Genomic DNA, 19,776 nt, shown 5'->3' on the forward strand with positions numbered 1-19,776 from the left:
TGTACCTACCTCTGTGTCGTCACTCGTCATCCATTAAGTATACTATTATCCATCTACATTCTATACCTGTGGTGCATTTTAGTTTTGCAGTTTGCTGACAGTGTCCACCAGTATACTATATATAGCAGTACGGTAGGCCATTGCTGTGTACCTACCTCTGTGTCGTCACTCGTCATCCATTAAGTATACTATTATCCATCTACATTCTATACCTGTGGTGCATTTTAGTTTTGCAGTTTGCTGACAGTGTCCACCAGTATACTATATATAGCAGTACGGTAGGCCACTGCTGTACCTACCTCTTTGTCGTCACTCGTCATCCATTAAGTATATTATTATCCATCTACATTCTATACCTGTGGTGCATTTTAGTTTTGCAGTTTGCTGACACAGTGTCCACCAGTATACTATATATAGCAGTACGGTAGGCCACTGCTGTACCTACCTCTGTGTCGTCACTTGTTATCCGTTAAGTATACTATTATCCATCTGCATTCTATACCTGTGGTGCATTTTAGTTTTGCAGTTTGCTGACAGTGTCCACCAGTATACTATATATAGCAGTACGGTAGGCCACTGCTGTACCTACCTCTGTGTCGTCACTCGTCATCCATCAAGTATACTAGTATCCATCTACATTCTATACCTGTGGTGCATTTTAGTTTTGCAGTTTGCTGACAGTGTCCACCAGTATACTATATATAGCAGTACGGTAGGCCACTGCTGTGTACCTACCTCTGTGTCGTCAATCGTCATCCATTAAGTATACTATCCATCTACATTCTACACCTGTGGTGCATTTTAGTTTTGCAGTTTGCTGACACAGTGTCCACCAGTATACTATATATAGCAGTACGGTAGGCCACTGCTGTACCTACCTCTGTGTCATCACTCGTCATCCATTAAGTATACTATTATCCATCTACATTCTATACCTGTGGTGCATTTTAGTTTTGCAGTTTGCTGACAGTGTCCACCAGTATACTATATATAGAAGTACGGTAGGCCACTGCTGTGTACCTACCTCTGTGACGTCACTCGTCATCCATTAAGTATACTATTATCCATCTACATTCTATACCTGTGGTGCATTTTAGTTTTGCAGTTTGCTGACACAGTGTCCACCAGTATACTATATATAGCAGTATGGTAGGCCACTGCTGTACCTACCTCTATGTCGTCACTCGTCATCCATTAAGTATACTATTATCCATCTACATTCTATACCTGTGGTGCATTTTAGTTTTACAGTTTGCTGACAGTGTCCACCAGTATACTATATATAGCAGTATGGTAGGCCACTGCTGTGTACCTACCTCTGTGTCGTCACTCGTCATCCATTAAGTATACTATCCATCTACATTCTATACCTGTGGTGCATTTTAGTTTTGCAGTTTGCTGACACAGTGTCCACCAGTATACTATATATAGCAGTACGGTAGGCCACTGCTGTACCTACCTCTGTGTCATCTCTCGTCATCCATTAAGTATACTATTATCCATCTACATTCTATACCTGTGGTGCATTTTAGTTTTGCAGTTTGCTGACAGTGTCCACCAGTATACTATATATAGCAGTACGGTAGGCCACTGCTGTGTACCTACCTCTGTGTCGTCACTCGTCATCCATTAAGTATACTATCCATCTACATTCTATACCTGTGGTGCATTTTAGTTTTGCAGTTTGCTGACAGTGTCCACCAGTAAACTATATATAGCAGTACGGTAGGCGACTCCTGTACCTACCTTTGTTTCGTCACTCGTCATCCATTAAGAATACTATTATCCATCTACATTCTATACCTGTGGTGCATTTTAGTTTTGCAGTTTGCTGACAGTGTCCACCAGTATACTATATATAGCAGTACGGTAGGCCACTGCTGTGTACCTACCTCTGTGTCGTCACTCGTCATCCATTAAGTATACTATCCATCTACATTCTATATCTGTGGTGCATTTTAGTTTTGCAGTTTGCTGACACAGTGTCCACCAGTATACTATATATAGCAGTATGGTAGGCCACTGCTGTACCTACCTCTGTGTCGTCACTCGTCATCCATTAAGTATACTATCTGTCTACATTCTATACCTGTGGTGCATTTTAGTTTTGCAGTTTGCTGACACAGTGTCCACCAGAATACTATATATAGCAGTACGGTAGGCCACTGCTGTACCTACCTCTGTGTCGTCACTCGTCATCCATTAAGTATACTATTATCCATCTACATTCTATACCTGTGGTGCATTTTAGTTTTGCAGTTTGCTGACAGTGTCCACCAGTATACTATATATAGCAGTACGGTAGGCCACTGCTGTGTACCTACCTCTGTGTCGTCACTCGTCATCCATTAAGTATATTATTATCCATCTACATTCTATACCTGTGGTGCATTTTAGTTTTGCAGTTTGCTGACACAGTGTCCACCAGCATACTATATATAGCAGTACAGTAGGCCACTGCTGTACCTACCTCTGTGTCGTCACTTGTTATCCATTAAGTATACTATTATCCAACTACATTCTATACCTGTGGTGCATTTTAGTTTTGCAGTTTGCTGACAGTGTCCACCAGTATACTATATATAGCAGTATGGTAGGCCACTGCTGTACCTACCTCTGTGTCGTCACTCGTCATCCATCAAGTATACTATTATCCATCTACATTCTATACCTGTGGTGCATTTTAGTTTTGCAGTTTGCTGACAGTGTCCACCAGTATACTATATATAGCAGTACGGTAGGCCACTGCTGTGTACCTACCTCTGTGTCGTCAATCGTCATCCATTAAGTATATTATCCATCTACATTCTACACCTGTGGTGCATTTTAGTTTTGCAGTTTGCTGACACAGTGTCCACCAGTATACTATATATAGCAGTACGGTAGGCCACTGCTGTACCTACCTCTGTGTCGTCACTCGTCATCCATTAAGTATACTATCCATCTACATTCTATACCTGTGGTGCATTTTAGTTTTGCAGTTTGCTGACACAGTGTCCACCAGCATACTATATATAGCAGTACAGTAGGCCACTGCTGTACCTACCTCTGTGTCGTCACTTGTTATCCATTAAGTATACTATTATCCAACTACATTCTATACCTGTGGTGCATTTTAGTTTTGCAGTTTGCTGACAGTGTCCACCAGTATACTATATATAGCAGTATGGTAGGCCACTGCTGTACCTACCTCTGTGTCGTCACTCGTCATCCATCAAGTATACTATTATCCATCTACATTCTATACCTGTGGTGCATTTTAGTTTTGCAGTTTGCTGACAGTGTCCACCAGTATACTATATATAGCAGTACGGTAGGCCACTGCTGTGTACCTACCTCTGTGTCGTCAATCGTCATCCATTAAGTATATTATCCATCTACATTCTACACCTGTGGTGCATTTTAGTTTTGCAGTTTGCTGACACAGTGTCCACCAGTATACTATATATAGCAGTACGGTAGGCCACTGCTGTACCTACCTCTGTGTCGTCACTCGTCATCCATTAAGTATACTATTATCCATCTACATTCTATACCTGTGGTGCATTTTAGTTTTGCAGTTTGCTGACAGTGTCCACCAGTATACTATATATAGAAGTACGGTAGGCCACTGCTGTGTACCTACCTCTGTGTCGTCACTCGTCATCCATTAAGTATACTATTATCCATCTACATTCTATACCTGTGGTGCATTTTAGTTTTGCATTTTGCTGACAGTGTCCAAACAGTATACTATATATAGCAGTACGGTAGGCCACTGCTGTACCTACCTCTGTGTCGTCACTCGTCATCCATTAAGTATACTATTATCCATCTACATTCTATACCTGTGGTGCATTTTAGTTTTACAGTTTGCTGACAGTGTCCACCAGTATACTATATATAGCAGTATGGTAGGCCACTGCTGTGTACCTACCTCTGTGTCGTCACTCGTCATCCATTAAGTATACTATCCATCTACATTCTATACCTGTGGTGCATTTTAGTTTTGCAGTTTGCTGACACAGTGTCCACCAGTATACTATATATAGCAGTACGGTAGGCCACTGCTGTACCTACCTCTGTGTCGTCACTCGTCATCCATTAAGTATACTATTATCCATCTACATTCTATACCTGTGGTGCATTTTAGTTTTGCAGTTTGCTGACACAGTGTCCACCAGTATACTATATATAGCAGTACGGTAGGCCACTGCTGTACCTACCTCTGTGTCGTCTCTCGTCATCCATTAAGTATACTATTATCCATCTACATTCTATACCTGTGGTGCATTTTAGTTTTGCAGTTTGCTGACAGTGTCCACCAGTATACTATATATAGCAGTACAGTAGGCCACTGCTGTGTACCTACCTCTGTGTCGTCACTCGTCATCCATTAAGTATACTATCCATCTACATTCTATACCTGTGGTGCATTTTAGTTTTGCAGTTTGCTGACAGTGTCCACCAGTATACTATATATAGCAGTACGGTAGGCCACTGCTGTACCTACCTCTGTGTCGTCACTCGTCATCCATTAAGAATACTATTATCCATCTACATTCTATACCTGTGGTGCATTTTAGTTTTGCAGTTTGCTGACAGTGTCCACCAGTATACTATATATAGCAGTACGGTAGGCCACTGCTGTGTACCTACCTCTGTGTCGTCACTCGTCATCCATTAAGTATACTATCCATCTACATTCTATACCTGTGGTGCATTTTAGTTTTGCAGTTTGCTGACACAGTGTCCACCAGTATACTATATATAGCAGTACGGTAGGCCACTGCTGTACCTACCTCTGTGTCGTCACTCGTCATCCATTAAGTATACTATCCATCTACATTCTATACCTGTGGTGCATTTTAGTTTTGCAGTTTGCTGACACAGTGTCCACCAGTATACTATATATAGCAGTACGGTAGGCCACTGCTGTACCTACCTCTGTGTCGTCACTCGTCATCCATTAAGTATACTATTATCCATCTACATTCTATACCTGTGGTGCATTTTAGTTTTGCAGTTTGCTGACAGTGTCCACCAGTATACTATATATAGCAGTACGGTAGGCAACTGCTGTGTACCTACCTCTGTGTCGTCACTCGTCATCCATTAAGTATACTATCCATCTACATTCTATACCTGTGGTGCATTTTAGTTTTGCAGTTTGCTGACACAGTGTCCACCAGTATACTATATATAGCAGTACGGTAGGCCACTGCTGTACCTACCTCTGTGTCGTCACTCGTCATCCATTAAGTATACTATTATCCATCTACATTCTATACCTGTGGTGCATTTTAGTTTTGCGCAGTAAATATAGTAGTAGCCCATTGCTATTGATACTGGCATATAATTCCACACATTAAAAAATGGAGAACAAAAATGTGGAGGTAAAAGGGAAAGATCAAGATCCACTTCCACCTCGTGCTGAAGCTGCTGCCACTAGTCATGGCCGAGACGATGAAATGCCATCAACGTCGTCAGCCAAGGCCGATGCCCAATGTCATAGTAGAGAACATGTCAAATCCAAAACACAAAAGTTCAGTAAAATGACCCAAAAATCAAAATTAAAAGCGTCTGAGGAGAAGCATAAACTTGCAAATATGCCATTTACGACACGGAGTGGCAAGGAACGGCTGAGGCCCTGGCCTATGTCCATGGCTAGTGGTTCAGCTTCACATGAGGATGGAAGCACTCATCCTCTCGCTAGAAAAAAGAAAAGACTTAAGCTGGCAAAAGCACAGCAAAGAACTGTGCGTTCTTCTAAATCACAAATCCCCAAGGAGAGTCCAATTGTGTCGGTTGTGATGCCTGACCTTCCCAACACTGGACGGGAAGAGCTTGCGCCTTCCACCATTTGCACGCCCCCCTGCAAGTGCTGGAAGGAGCACCCGCAGTCCAGTTCCTGATAGTCAAATTGAAGATGTCACTGTTGAAGTACACCAGGATGAGGATATGGGTGTTGCTGGCGCTGGGGAGGAAATTGACAAGGAGGATTCTGATGGTGAGGTGGTTTGTTTAAGTCAGGCACCCGGGGAGACACCTGTTGTCCGTGGGAGGAATATGGCCATTGACATGCCTGGTCAAAATACAAAAAAAATCAGCTCTTCGGTGTGGAATTATTTCAACACAAATGCGGACAACAGGTGTCAAGCCGTGTGTTTCCTTTGTCAAGCTGTAATAAGTAGGGGTAAGGACGTTAACCACCTCGGAACATCCTCCCTTATATGTCACCTGCAGCGCATTCATTATAAGTCAGTGACAAGTTCAAAAACTTTGGGTGACAGTGGAAGCAGTCCACTGACCACTAAATCCCTTCCTCTTGTAACCAAGCTCCTGCAAACCACACCACCAACTCCCTCAGTGTCAATTTCCTCCTTACCCAGGAAAGCCAATAGTCCTGCAGGCCATGTCACTGTCAAGTCTGACGAGTCCTCTCCTGCCTGGGATTCCTCCGATGCATCCTTGAGTGTAACGCCGACTGCTGCTGGCGCTGCTGTTGTTGCTGCTGGGAGTCGATCGTCATCCAAGAGGGGAAGTCGGAAGACCACTTGTACTACTTCCAGTAAGCAATTGACTGTCCAACAGTCCTTTGCGAGGAAGATGAAATATCACAGCAGTCATCCTGCTGCAAAGCAGATAACTCAGGCCTTTGCAGCCTGGGCGGTGAGAAACGTGGTTCCGGTATCCATCGTTAATTCAGAGGCAACTATAGACTTGATTGAGGTACTGTGTCCCTGGTACCAAATACCATCTTGGTTCCATTTCTCTAGGCAGGCGATACCGAAAATGTACACAGACCTCAGAAAAAGACTCACAGTGTCCTAAAAAATGCAGTTGTACCCAATGTCCACTTAACCACGGACATGTGGACAAGTGGAGCAGGGCAGACTCAGGACTATATGACTGTGACAGCCCACTGGGTAGATGTATTGCCTCCCACAGCAAGAACAGCAGCGGCGGCACCAGTAGCAGCATCTCGCAAACGACAACTCGTTCCTAGGCAGGCTACGCTTTGTATCACCGCTTTCCAGAATAGGCACACAGCTGACAACCTCTTACGGCAACTGAGGAAGATCATCGCAGAATGGCTTACCCCAATTGGACTCTCCTGGGGATTTGTGACATTGGACAACGCCAGCAATATTGTGCGTGCATTACATCTGGGCAAATTCCAGCATGTCCCATGTTTTGCACATACATTGAATTTGGTGGTGCAGAATTATTTAAAAAACGATAGGGGCGTGCAAGAGATGCTGTCGGTGGCCCGAAGAATTGCGGGCCACTTTCGGCATTCAGGCACCGCGTACAGAAGACTGGAGCACCACCAAACATTCCTGAACCTGCCCTGCCATCATCTGAAGCAAGAGGTGGTAACGAGGTGGAATTCAACCCTCTATATGCTTCAGAGGATGGAGGAGCAGCAAAAGGCCATTCAAGCCTATACATCTGCCCACGATATAGGCAAAGGAGGGGGAATGCACCTGACTCAAGCGCAGTGGAGAATGATTTCAACGTTGTGCAAGGTTCTGCAACCCTTTGAACTTGCCACACGTGAAGTCAGTGCAGACACTGCCAGCCTGAGTCAGGTCATTCCCCTCATCAGGCTTTTGCAGAAGAAGCTGGAGACATTGAAGGAGGAGCTAAAATAGAGCGATTCCGCTAGGCATGTGGGACTTGTGGATGGAGTCCTTAATTCGCTTAACCAGGATTCACGGGTGGTCAATCTGTTGAAATCAGAGCACTACATTTTGGCCACCGTGCTCGATCCTAGATTTAAAACATACGTTGTATCTCTCTTTCCGGCAGACACAAGTCTGCAGAGGTTCAAAGACCTGCTGGTGAGAAAATTGTCAAGTCAAGCGGAACGTGACCCGTCAACATCTCCTCCTTCACATTCTCCCGCAACTGAGGGTGCGAGGAAAAGGCTAAGAATTCCTAGCCCACCCGCTGGCGGTGATGCAGGGCAGTCTGGAGCGAGTGCCACTGCTGACATCTGGTCCGGACTGAAGGACCTGCCAATGATTACTGACATGTCGTCTACTGTCATTGCATATGATTCTCTCACCATGGAAAGAATGGTGGAGGATTATATGAGTGACCGCATCCAAGTAGGCAAGTCAGACAGTCCGTACGTATACTGGCAGGAAAAAGAGGCAATTTGGAGGCCCTTGCACAAACTGGCTTTATTCTACCTAAGTTGCCCTCCCTCCAGTGTGTACTCCGAAAGAGTGTTTAGTGCAGCCGCTCACCTTGTCAGCAATCGGCGTACGAGGTTACTTCCAGAAAATGTGGATAAGATGATGTTCATCAAAATGAATTATAATAAATTCCTCCGTGGAGACATTCACCAGCAGCAATTGCCTCCAGAAAGTACACGGGGACCTGAGATGGTGGATTCCAGTGGGGACGAATTAATAATCTGTGAGGATGGGGATGTACACAGTGAAAGTGGTGAGGAATCGGAGGATGATGATGAGGTGGACATCTTGCCTCTGTAGAGCCAGTTTGTGCAAGGAGAGATTGATTGCTTCTTTTTTGGTGGGGGCCCAAACCAACCAGTCATTTCAGTCACAGTCATGTGGCAGACCCTGTCGCTGAAATGATGGGTTCGTTAAAGTGTGCATTTCCTGTTTATACAACATAAGGGTGGGTGGGAGGGCCCAAGGATAATTCCATCTTGCACCTCTTTTTTCTTTCATTTTTCTTTGCATCATGTGCTGTTTGGGGACACATTTTTGGAAGTGCCATCCTGTCTTGATTGACACTGCAGTGCCACTCCTAGATGGGCCAGGTGTTTGTGTCGGCCACTTGTGTCGCTTAGCTTAGTCAAACAGCCACCTTGGTGCGCCTTTTTTTTTCTTTGCATCATGTGCTGTTTGGGGACAATTTTTTGGAAGTGCCATCCTGTCTTGATTGACACTGCAGTGCCACTCCTAGATGGGCCAGGTGTTTGTGTCGGCCACTTGTGTCGCTTAGCTTAGTCAAACAGCCACCTTGGTGCGCCTCTTTTTTTCTTTGCATCATGTGCTGTTTGGGGACAATTTTTTGGAAGGGCCATCCTGCCTGACACTGCAGTGCCACTCCTAGATGGGCCAGGTGTTTGTGTCGGCCACTTGTGTCGCTTAGCTTAGTCACACAGCAACCTTGGTGTGCCTCTTTTTTTCTTTGCATCATGTGCTGTTTGGGGACAATTTTTTTGAAGGGCCATCCTGCCTGACACTGCAGTGCCACTCCTAGATGGGCCAGGTGTTTGTGTCGGCCACTTGTGTCGTTTAGCTTAGTCACACAGCGACCTTGGTGTGCCTCTTTTTTTCTTTGCATCATGTGCTGTTTGGGGACTATTTTTTTTGAAGTGCCATCCTGCCTGACACTGCAGTGCCACTCCTAGATGGGCCAGGTGTTTGTGTCGGCCACTTGTGTCGCTTAGCTTAGTCACACAGCGACCTTGGTGCGCCTCTTTTTTTCTTTGCATCATGTGCTGTTTGGGGGAAAAAATTTTGAAGGGCCATCCTGCCTGACACTGCAGTGCCACTCCTAGATGGGCCAGGTGTTTGTGTCGGCCACTTGTGTCGCTTAGCTTAGCCATCCAGCGACCTCGGTGCAAATTTTAGGACTAAAAATAATATTGTGAGGTGTGAGGTGTTCAGAATAGACTGGAAATGAGTGGAAATTATGGTTATTGAGGTTAATAATAGTATGGGATCAAAATGACCCCCAAATTCTATGATTTAAGCTGTTTTTTAGGGTTTTTTGCAAAAAACACCCGGATCCAAAACACACCCGAATCTGACAAAAAATTTTCGGTGAGGTTTTGCCAAATTGCGTCCGAATCCAAAACACGGCCGCGGAACCGAACCCAAAACCAAAACACAAAACCCGAAAAATTTCCGGTGCACATCACTAGTAATGTATAGGACCAGGCTAACAATAGACCATTTGCTCCAAATGCTAGAAACCAGACAAATTGGTTACATTTGTTTGTCAAAGTCTCTTTTCCTGCCATTAGCAGGTTCTATTAAACCTTTCTGCTGGGAGTAGGTTGATGACGTGTGACGCATGGTTGGGCACCTGCCACCGCCACCATTGAACTTGCTAAATATATAGAAAGAGTCACACAGCACATGTGTCCTATGGTGTGTACGCAATGAGGAGCAGTTGTGATTGAGATACATGGTATACAAAGTGCATTGGAAATGTGCTGGCCATTCTGAGACTGACTAGCAGGTGGCTATTCAGATCCTCAAGGATTGTCCATCTTATTGGCGTGTTATGGGAATGTGGAGGCCATGACACTGAAATGATTGTGAACTTGGCCGCTTAATCATTCACATTGGAGGCCCGAAACTCCTAGCATGGGGCTGGTGTAAGTTTCAATTCTATTTGTGATGGTTGTGTCTAAATATGCAGAAATGCTGCAGCATCTGACTCAGTATCAGCACCAAGGATTGTATCCAGTTTCCTGTTGTTAGTTGACATATAAGTTAGTAAGAATATAACTAGGTGGTTAAAGTTCAGAACATGGGACCCCTTGGGTTAGCATAATTAACTGCTTCAGAACATCATTAAACTTTTTCATAGCATTATAGCATGTACCACACTTCATACACGGTGGATTGCACCCCTTCCCCTTTGCTTGCCTCAGGTTACTATTCCCAATAGAAGTCCACATGGATAGTAAAACTGATAGCCCAGGGGTTCTCATGCTCTGAACTTGAGCCTAAATAGGTTGATGAAATTAAAACTGTAAAATCAGAAAAGGTGGAAAAGCTCTTGAGTCACTATTGTACAGGTTGAGTATCCCTTATCCAAAATGCTTGGGACCAGAGGTATTTTGGATATGGGATTTTTCTGTAGTTTGGAATAATTGCATACCATAATGAGATATCATGGTGATGGGACCTAAATCTAAGCACAGAATGCATTTATGTTACATATACACCTTATACAATCAGCCTGAAGGTCATTTTAGCCAACTTTTTTTTATAATTTTGTGCATTAAACAAAGTGTATATACATTCACACAATTCATTTATGTTCCATATACACCTTATACACATAGCCTGAAGGTCATTTAATACAATATTTTAAATAACTTTGTGTATTAAACAAAGTTTGTGTACATTGAGCCATCAAAAAACAAAGTTTTCACTATCTCACTCTCATTCAAAAAAGTCCGTAATTTGGAATATTCCGTATTTCGGAATATGTGGATATGGGATACTCAACCTGTAGTAATTAGTATTTAATTTTTAATAATTTGAACAACTATAATTAACAGAAAATATTTGTCCATTTGCACAATAGGAAATATATTCCAAAAAATACTTAATTCTATTTTACAGTGACTCTATTTTGATATTTAATTATACTATGACTCAATTTTTTTTTCTTTAAATATAACAAGAACGATGTGTAAATTTGAAATCTAATACCGAAGTTTAGTAATAAAGCACAAGAAAGTGAGTCTGGCAGTTACTCTTTGAGACAGAGGGTCAGTAAAATAGCTTTGTGCTGACAGTTTACTGCAGAAATGATAAATCAGCTTTGGACTTATAATTTTTGCTGTAAATTGCTAATGGGGCTATGCAAGGTTCCTGAAATACAATGTTATATTAGGGACAATATAGAATTTATGCGATATACTGTATATTTTATGTTGTCCAATTTTGTTAAGATGTAGTATAAGATAGTTTTATGCCTTATAATTCTGACCAATTTATGGCATATGTTTTCAAACTCAGTCCTCAGGCCCCTAAACAGGTCATATTTTCCATGTCACCTCAAGAATCACAAGTGAAATAATTATCTCCACCTGTGGATCTTTTAATATGTTGCACAAGACAAAGGGATTTGGTTCCACACAGGACCATAAAACATAATGCTCATCTCATGGCATCACGAGAAACTACCAATATTCGACTAATACATCTCTTTTGGGAAGACAATTTAGCAGTGTTCATACCTCCCAACATTCTTGTCTCCTGAATCAGGACTGAAAAAGGGTCATGGTCTAGGCAAAGGGGGCGTGGCTATACAATAATGTTGCGATTGTGAATCATGCCTAATTTTTGTCACTGTGGGGGTATGCTCAGTACTCTGTGAGCTGCTGGCTATGGCCCCAGCACCTCTCTTCTGGCAAATAGATGCTGTGCATCTCCCAATTGCCCACCTCTCCGCCCAAAATCATGACAGTTGGGAGTTATGAGTGTCGGTGGTATATGTAGGGTCAGTAAAGTCATACTCAAAACTTACAAGAAAAAAAAAAAGACTTTTTTGGGGGGCACTCTTAATAAGATAGTTTAAAAAATAACTTTAATTTAAACATTAAAAACCTATAGCATCCATTGGAGGATTGACAAACAAACACTTAATTAAGGTAAAATATACCTAAATAATAATTGTATCAACAATCACTCTTGTTATCCAAATGAGCCCTTTTCCACAGTCGATTAGTAGGGAACTGTCCTATCGCTGTTGCCAGTGATCAAGCCACTAGCGGTGACACACACTTCTGAACTTTGACCTTGTGGATATAGGCAGTGCACAGCCCAGACCACAGACTCTCCTGGTATTGTATTGACTGTTTAATTGCTTATACAAAGGCTGCATATTTCCTCAATGTGATTAATATATGCAGAGTATATCCATTAAGCATGAGAGTTGGAAGTAACCTTTATAGATACGTTTAATATGGTATATAATGTTTCTTAACATATAAATAACACTGAGTTAAGCCTTACTGCACTATCCAATATCCTTTTTACTCAAAAAAAACTCAGTGGAACTCTCATTGTGATCTCAGATTATTTACTCCTGTGTTGAGACTTGTTCCTGTGAAGGGTGTATCTCTGTGTTCTCACAATAGCAGATCCCAGTTCTCACACTTTTCAGTCAAAGCTTGGTATCTAGTACACCCTCTCACTCACTGTGTTCACTGCAAAATGTGCACACACAGGAGCAGTAGAAGCAGAATGTTGTCCCATATACAGGACCGAACCGAGCCTAATTTTTTGGGTAACCGAGTATATATTTTGGAGAGATGGAAAGGTATGTTGAGAAAGAGAGATGTTGAGAGAGAGAGAGGGGGACATGTTAAGAGAGAGGGGCATGTTGAGCTAGAGAAAGAGGGGTATGTTGAGAGAGAGAGGGGGGCCATGTTGAGCGAGAGGGGCATAATGAGAGAGGGGCATGTTGAAAGAGAGAGGGGCATGTTGAGAGATAGGGAGGGGGAATGCTGAGATAGAGGGTGGAGCATTTGGAGAGAGGCATGGGGAGGGAGAGAGAGGAGAGACATGTGGAGAGAGGGATGGGGAGGGAGAGAGAGGGCCATTGGAAGGGAGAGAGAGATGCATGTGGAGGGACAAAGTGAGAGACAGGCAAGGGGAGGAGGAGAGAGAGCCATGGGGAGAGAGAGAGGCATGGTGAGATAGAGGCATGGGGAAGGAGGGGGGAGAGAGAGGCATGGGGATAGTGAAATGCAAGGAGAGGTGGGGCCTGGGGAGAGAGGGGGGCATGAAGTGGGATTGAGAGGAGGCATGGAGAAAGAAAAAAAGGGGGGCATTGGTAGAGAGAGAGGGGAGCATGGAGTGGGGTAAAGAGAGGGGCAGCCAATGCAGAAAATTGTGAGGAAGTAGAGGAGCCCACTTGCCTGACAGTACTTTTCTACTTGGTCCCCGCCTCCCCACAGCAGACACACACCTGTTGCTGGTTATCGGGATATCACACAGTGGAAGACAGTAGTGCTCATCCACCCTCCCCCTCCTTGCAGCCGCCGCTGCTATCCCTCCCGACATGCTAGACACACATCTGCTGTCAGTGGAGGATGGAAAAAGTCACTGCTGCCTTAGCTGACCAGCTCTTTTATAAGAACTGCTCCATCAAGTGCAGCTGTACACATGAAAAAAGAAAAGTGACTGATTGCGCTATTTCTCCAGGTGCGTATATGAATAAAAACACGTGTTTTTCACTTCTCTGGTGTTTATTTTAGTACAAACGTTATATCTCATACAACAATATAATAAAAAAATTAAGTATGCATACTCATTATGGGCACATTCTAAAAAATTATTTTATAATAATAAAAATGATGATATTTCTCTGTTTTAGACATCCAGTGCTCAAATCTATCAGAGACAATTAATAGTTACACTCCTGGATTAAAATGCAACATGATTTATGTATCCACAACGTTTAAACGGTGATTTTCCAAGGTGAAAACTCAGTTCTCTGTTTAAAGACACAGTTTCCACAACATTGAATACTGCTTATCTTCGTTGTATTAGAACTCAGTCTTTAGCATAGGACCACAGTTCTCATTCATATAATTGCAAAGTCCATAGACTGACAGTTTCTAAATTGAGCCGCTTACCACCGTGTCCGTGGATGCAGACGTGATGGGGAGATCCTCGCCGTGCACAGCGATGCTGGTTTGCTTTCCTTCTCCCCGTCCGTCCTCCGTGGTGGTAGCGGTGCTGGATGGTTTCTAACCCTCAACGTGAGTGGGGCCGCTTGTATGTGGCCAATTTTCAGAATAGACTCTCCACCTTGCTAGCCGCGTCTCCTTTGATTGCAGTTCAGCTGGAGCGGCAGGTGTGTAGGAGGTCTCGTTGGTTGTCCTTAGCTCCCAATCCGGCAGGGTTGATCCCAAACAATGTCGTTGATCACTTGGCAGGGTGAAAGGCAATTCTCTAACGTGTTTCGCACACAGGTGCTTCCTCAAAGAGTGAAAATTCTGAAAATTGTCCACATACAAGCGGCCCCACTCATGTTGAGGGTTAGAAACCATCCAGCACCGCTACCACCACGGAGGACGGACGGGGAGAAGGAAAGCAAACCAGCATCGCTGTGCACGGCGAGGATCTCCCCATCACGTCTGCATCCACGGACACGGTGGTAAGCGGCTCAATTTAGAAACTGTCAGTCTATGGACTTTGCAATTATATGAATGAGAACTGTGGTCCTATGCTAAAGACTGAGTTCTAATACAACGAAGATAAGCAGTATTCAGTGTTGTGGAAACTGTGTCTTTAAACAGAGAACTGAGTTTTCACCTTGGAAAATCACCGTTTAAACTAGAGATGAGCGGGTTCGGTTTCTCTGAATCCGAACCCGCACGAACTTCATGTTTTTTTTCACGGGTCCGAGCGACTCGGATCTTCCCGCCTTGCTCGGTTAACCCGAGCGCGCCCGAACGTCATCATGACGCTGTCGGATTCTCGCGAGACTCGTATTCTATATAAGGAGCCGCGCGTCGCCGCCATTTTCACACGTGCATTGAGATTGATAGGGAGAGGACGTGGCTGGCGTCCTCTCCATTTAGATTAGGAGAGAGAGAGAGAGAGAGATTGACCTGAGGCTGATACTGTAGAAGAGAGTGCAGAGTTTAGTGACTGACCACAGTGACCACCAGCAGTGCAGTTGTTTTATTTAATATATCCGTTCTCTGCCTGAAAAAAACGGTACACACAGTGACTCAGTCACATACCATATCTGTGTGCACTGCTCAGCCCAGTGTGCTGCATGCTTGCATCATCTATGTATATATTATATATCTGACTGTGCTCAGCTCACACAGCTTATAATTGTGGGGGAGACTGGGGAGCACTGCAGTGCCAGTTATAGGTTATAGCAGGAGCCTGGAGTACAAGACAGTCACATACCATATCTGTGTGCACTGCTCAGCCCAGTGTGCTGCATCATCTATGTATATATTATATATCTGACTGTGCTCAGCTCACACAGCTTATAATTGTGGGGGAGACTGGGGAGCACTGCAGTGCCAGTTATAGGTTATAGCAGGAGCCAGGAGTACATATTATATTAAAATTAAACAGTGCACACTTTTGCTGCAGGAGTGCCACTGCCAGTGTGACTGACCAGTGACCTGACCACACTGACCACCAGTATAGTTAGTAGTATACTATATTGTGATTGCCTGAAAAAGTTAAACACTCGTCGTGTGACTTCACTTGTGTGGTGTTTTTTTTTTAATTCTATAAAAAACTCATTCTGCTGACAGACAGTGTCCAGCAGGTCCGTCATTATATAATATATATACCTGTCCGGCTGCAGTAGTGATATATATATATTTTTTATATCATTATTTATCATCCAGTCGCAGCAGACACAGTACGGTAGTTCACGGCTGTAGCTACCTCTGTGTCGGCACTCGGCAGTCCATCCATAATTGTATACCACCTACCCGTGGTTTTTTTTTCTTTCTTCTTTATACATACATACTACTACATCTCTTTATCAACCAGTCTATATTAGCAGCATACACAGTACAGTACGGTAGTTCACGGCTGTGGCTACCTCTGTGTCGGCACTCGGCAGTCCGTCCATAATTGTATACCACCTAACCGTGGTTTTTTTTTCTTTCTTCTTTATACATACATACTACGACATCTCTTTATCAACCAGTCTATATTAGCAGCAGACACAGTACAGTACGGTAGTTCACGGCTGTGGCTACCTCTGTGTCGGCACTCGGCAGTCCGTCCATAATTGTATACCACCTAACCGTGGTTTTTTTTTCTTTCTTCTTTATACATACATACTACGACATCTCTTTATCAACCAGTCTATATTAGCAGCAGACACAGTACAGTACGGTAGTTCACGGCTGTGGCTACCTCTGTGTCGGCACTCGGCAGTCTGTCCATAATTGTATACCACCTAACCGTGGTTTTTTTTTCTTTCTTCTTTATACATACATACTACGACATCTCTTTATCAACCAGTCTATATTAGCAGCAGACACAGTACAGTACGGTAGTTCACGGCTGTGGCTACCTCTGTGTCGGCACTCGGCTGTCCGTCCATAATTGTATACCACCTAACCGTGGTTTTTTTTTCTTTCTTCTTCATACATACATACTACGACATCTCTTTATCAACCAGTCTATATTAGCAGCAGACACAGTACAGTACGGTAGTTCACGGCTGTGGCTACCTCTGTGTCGGCACTCGGCAGTCCGTCCATAATTGTATACCACCTACCCGTGGTTTTTTTTTCTTTCTTCTTTATACATACATACTACTACATCTCTTTATCAACCAGTCTATATTAGCAGCAGACACAGTACGGTAGTTTACGGCTGTAGCTACCTCTGTGTCGGCACTCGGCAGTCCGTCCATAATTGTATACCACCTACCCGTGTTTTTTTTTTCTTTCTTCTTCATACATACATACTACGGCATCTCTTTATCAACCAGTCTATATTAGCAGCAGACACAGTACAGTACGGTAGTTCACGGCTGTGGCTACCTCTGTGTCGGCACTCGGCAGTCCGTCCATAATTGTATACCACCTAACCGTGGTTTTTTTTTCTTTCTTCTTCATACATACATACTACGACATCTCTTTATCAACCAGTCTATATTAGCAGCAGACACAGTACGGTAGTTCACGGCTGTAGCTATCTCTGTGTCGGCACTCGGCAGTCCGTCCATAATTGTATACTAGTATCCATCCATCTCCATTGTTTACCTGAGGTGCCTTTTAGTTGTGCCTATTAAAATATGGAGAACAAAAATGTTGAGGTTCCAAAATTAGGGAAAGATCAAGATCCACTTCCACCTCGTGCTGAAGCTGCTGCCACTAGTCATGGCCGAGACGATGAAATGCCAGCAACGTCGTCTGCCAAGGCCGATGCCCAATGTCATAGTACAGAGCATGTCAAATCCAAAACACCAAATATCAGTAAAAAAAGGACTCCAAAACCTAAAATAAAATTGTCGGAGGAGAAGCGTAAACTTGCCAATATGCCATTTACCACACGGAGTGGCAAGGAACGGCTGAGGCCCTGGCCTATGTTCATGGCTAGTGGTTCAGCTTCACATGAGGATGGAGGCACTCAGCCTCTCGCTAGAAAAATGAAAAGACTCAAGCTGGCAAAAGCAGTAGCACCGCAAAGAACTGTGCGTTCTTCGAAATCCCAAATCCACAAGGAGAGTCCAATTGTGTCGGTTGCGATGCCTGACCTTCCCAACACTGGACGTGAAGAGCATGCGCCTTCCACCATTTGCACGCCCCCTGCAAGTGCTGGAAGGAGCACCCGCAGTCCAGTTCCTGATAGTCAGATTGAAGATGTCAGTGTTGAAGTACACCAGGATGAGGAGGATATGGGTGTTGCTGGCGCTGGGGAGGAAATTGACCAGGAGGATTCTGATGGTGAGGTGGTTTGTTTAAGTCAGGCACCCGGGGAGACACCTGTTGTCCGTGGGAGGAATATGGCCGTTGACATGCCTGGTGAAAATACCAAAAAAATCAGCTCTTCGGTGTGGAACTATTTCAACAGAAATGCGGACAACAGGTGTCAAGCCGTGTGTTCCCTTTGTCAAGCTGTAATAAGTAGGGGTAAGGACGTTAACCACCTCGGAACATCCTCCCTTATACGTCACCTGCAGCGCATTCATAATAAGTCAGTGACAAGTTCAAAAACTTTTGGTGACAGCGGAAGCAGTCCACTGACCAGTAAATCCCTTCCTCTTGTAACCAAGCTCACGCAAACCACCCCACCAACTCCCTCAGTGTCAATTTCCTCCTTCCCCAGGAATGCCAATAGTCCTGCAGGCAATGTCACTGGCAATTCTGACGAGTCCTCTCCTGCCTGGGATTCCTCCGATGCATCCTTGCGTGTAACGCCTACTGCTGCTGGCGCTGCTGTTGTTGCTGCTGGGAGTCGATGGTCATCCCAGAGGGGAAGTCGTAAGACCACTTGTACTACTTCCAGTAAGCAATTGACTGTTCAACAGTCCTTTGCGAGGAAGATGAAATATCACAGCAGTCATCCTGCTGCAAAGCGGATAACTGAGGCCTTGACAACTATGTTGGTGTTAGACGTGCGTCCGGTATCCGCCGTTAGTTCACAGGGAACTAGACAATTTATTGAGGCAGTGTGCCCCCGTTACCAAATACCATCTAGGTTCCACTTCTCTAGGCAGGCGATACCGAGAATGTACACGGACGTCAGAAAAAGACTCACCAGTGTCCTAAAAAATGCAGTTGTACCCAATGTCCACTTAACCACGGACATGTGGACAAGTGGAGCAGGGCAGGGTCAGGACTATATGACTGTGACAGCCCACTGGGTAGATGTATGGACTCCCGCCACAAGAACAGCAGCGGCGGCACCAGTAGCAGCATCTCGCAAACGCCAACTCTTTCCTAGGCAGGCTACGCTTTGTATCACCGGTTTCCAGAATACGCACACAGCTGAAAACCTCTTACGGCAACTGAGGAAGATCATCGCGGAATGGCTTACCCCAATTGGACTCTCCTGTGGATTTGTGGCATCGGACAACGCCAGCAATATTGTGTGTGCATTAAATATGGGCAAATTCCAGCACGTCCCATGTTTTGCACATACCTTGAATTTGGTGGTGCAGAATTATTTAAAAAACGACAGGGGCGTGCAAGAGATGCTGTCGGTGGCCAGAAAAATTGCGGGACACTTTCGGCGTACAGGCACCACGTACAGAAGACTGGAGCACCACCAAAAACTACTGAACCTGCCCTGCCATCATCTGAAGCAAGAAGTGGTAACGAGGTGGAATTCAACCCTCTATATGCTTCAGAGGTTGGAGGAGCAGCAAAAGGCCATTCAAGCCTATACAATTGAGCACGATATAGGAGGTGGAATGCACCTGTCTCAAGCGCAGTGGAGAATGATTTCAACGTTGTGCAAGGTTCTGATGCCCTTTGAACTTGCCACACGTGAAGTCAGTTCAGACACTGCCAGCCTGAGTCAGGTCATTCCCCTCATCAGGCTTTTGAAGAAGAAG

The sequence above is a fragment of the Pseudophryne corroboree genome, chromosome 7 (assembly GCF_028390025.1).
Source record: "Pseudophryne corroboree isolate aPseCor3 chromosome 7, aPseCor3.hap2, whole genome shotgun sequence".
Lineage (NCBI taxonomy): Eukaryota > Metazoa > Chordata > Amphibia > Anura > Myobatrachidae > Pseudophryne > Pseudophryne corroboree.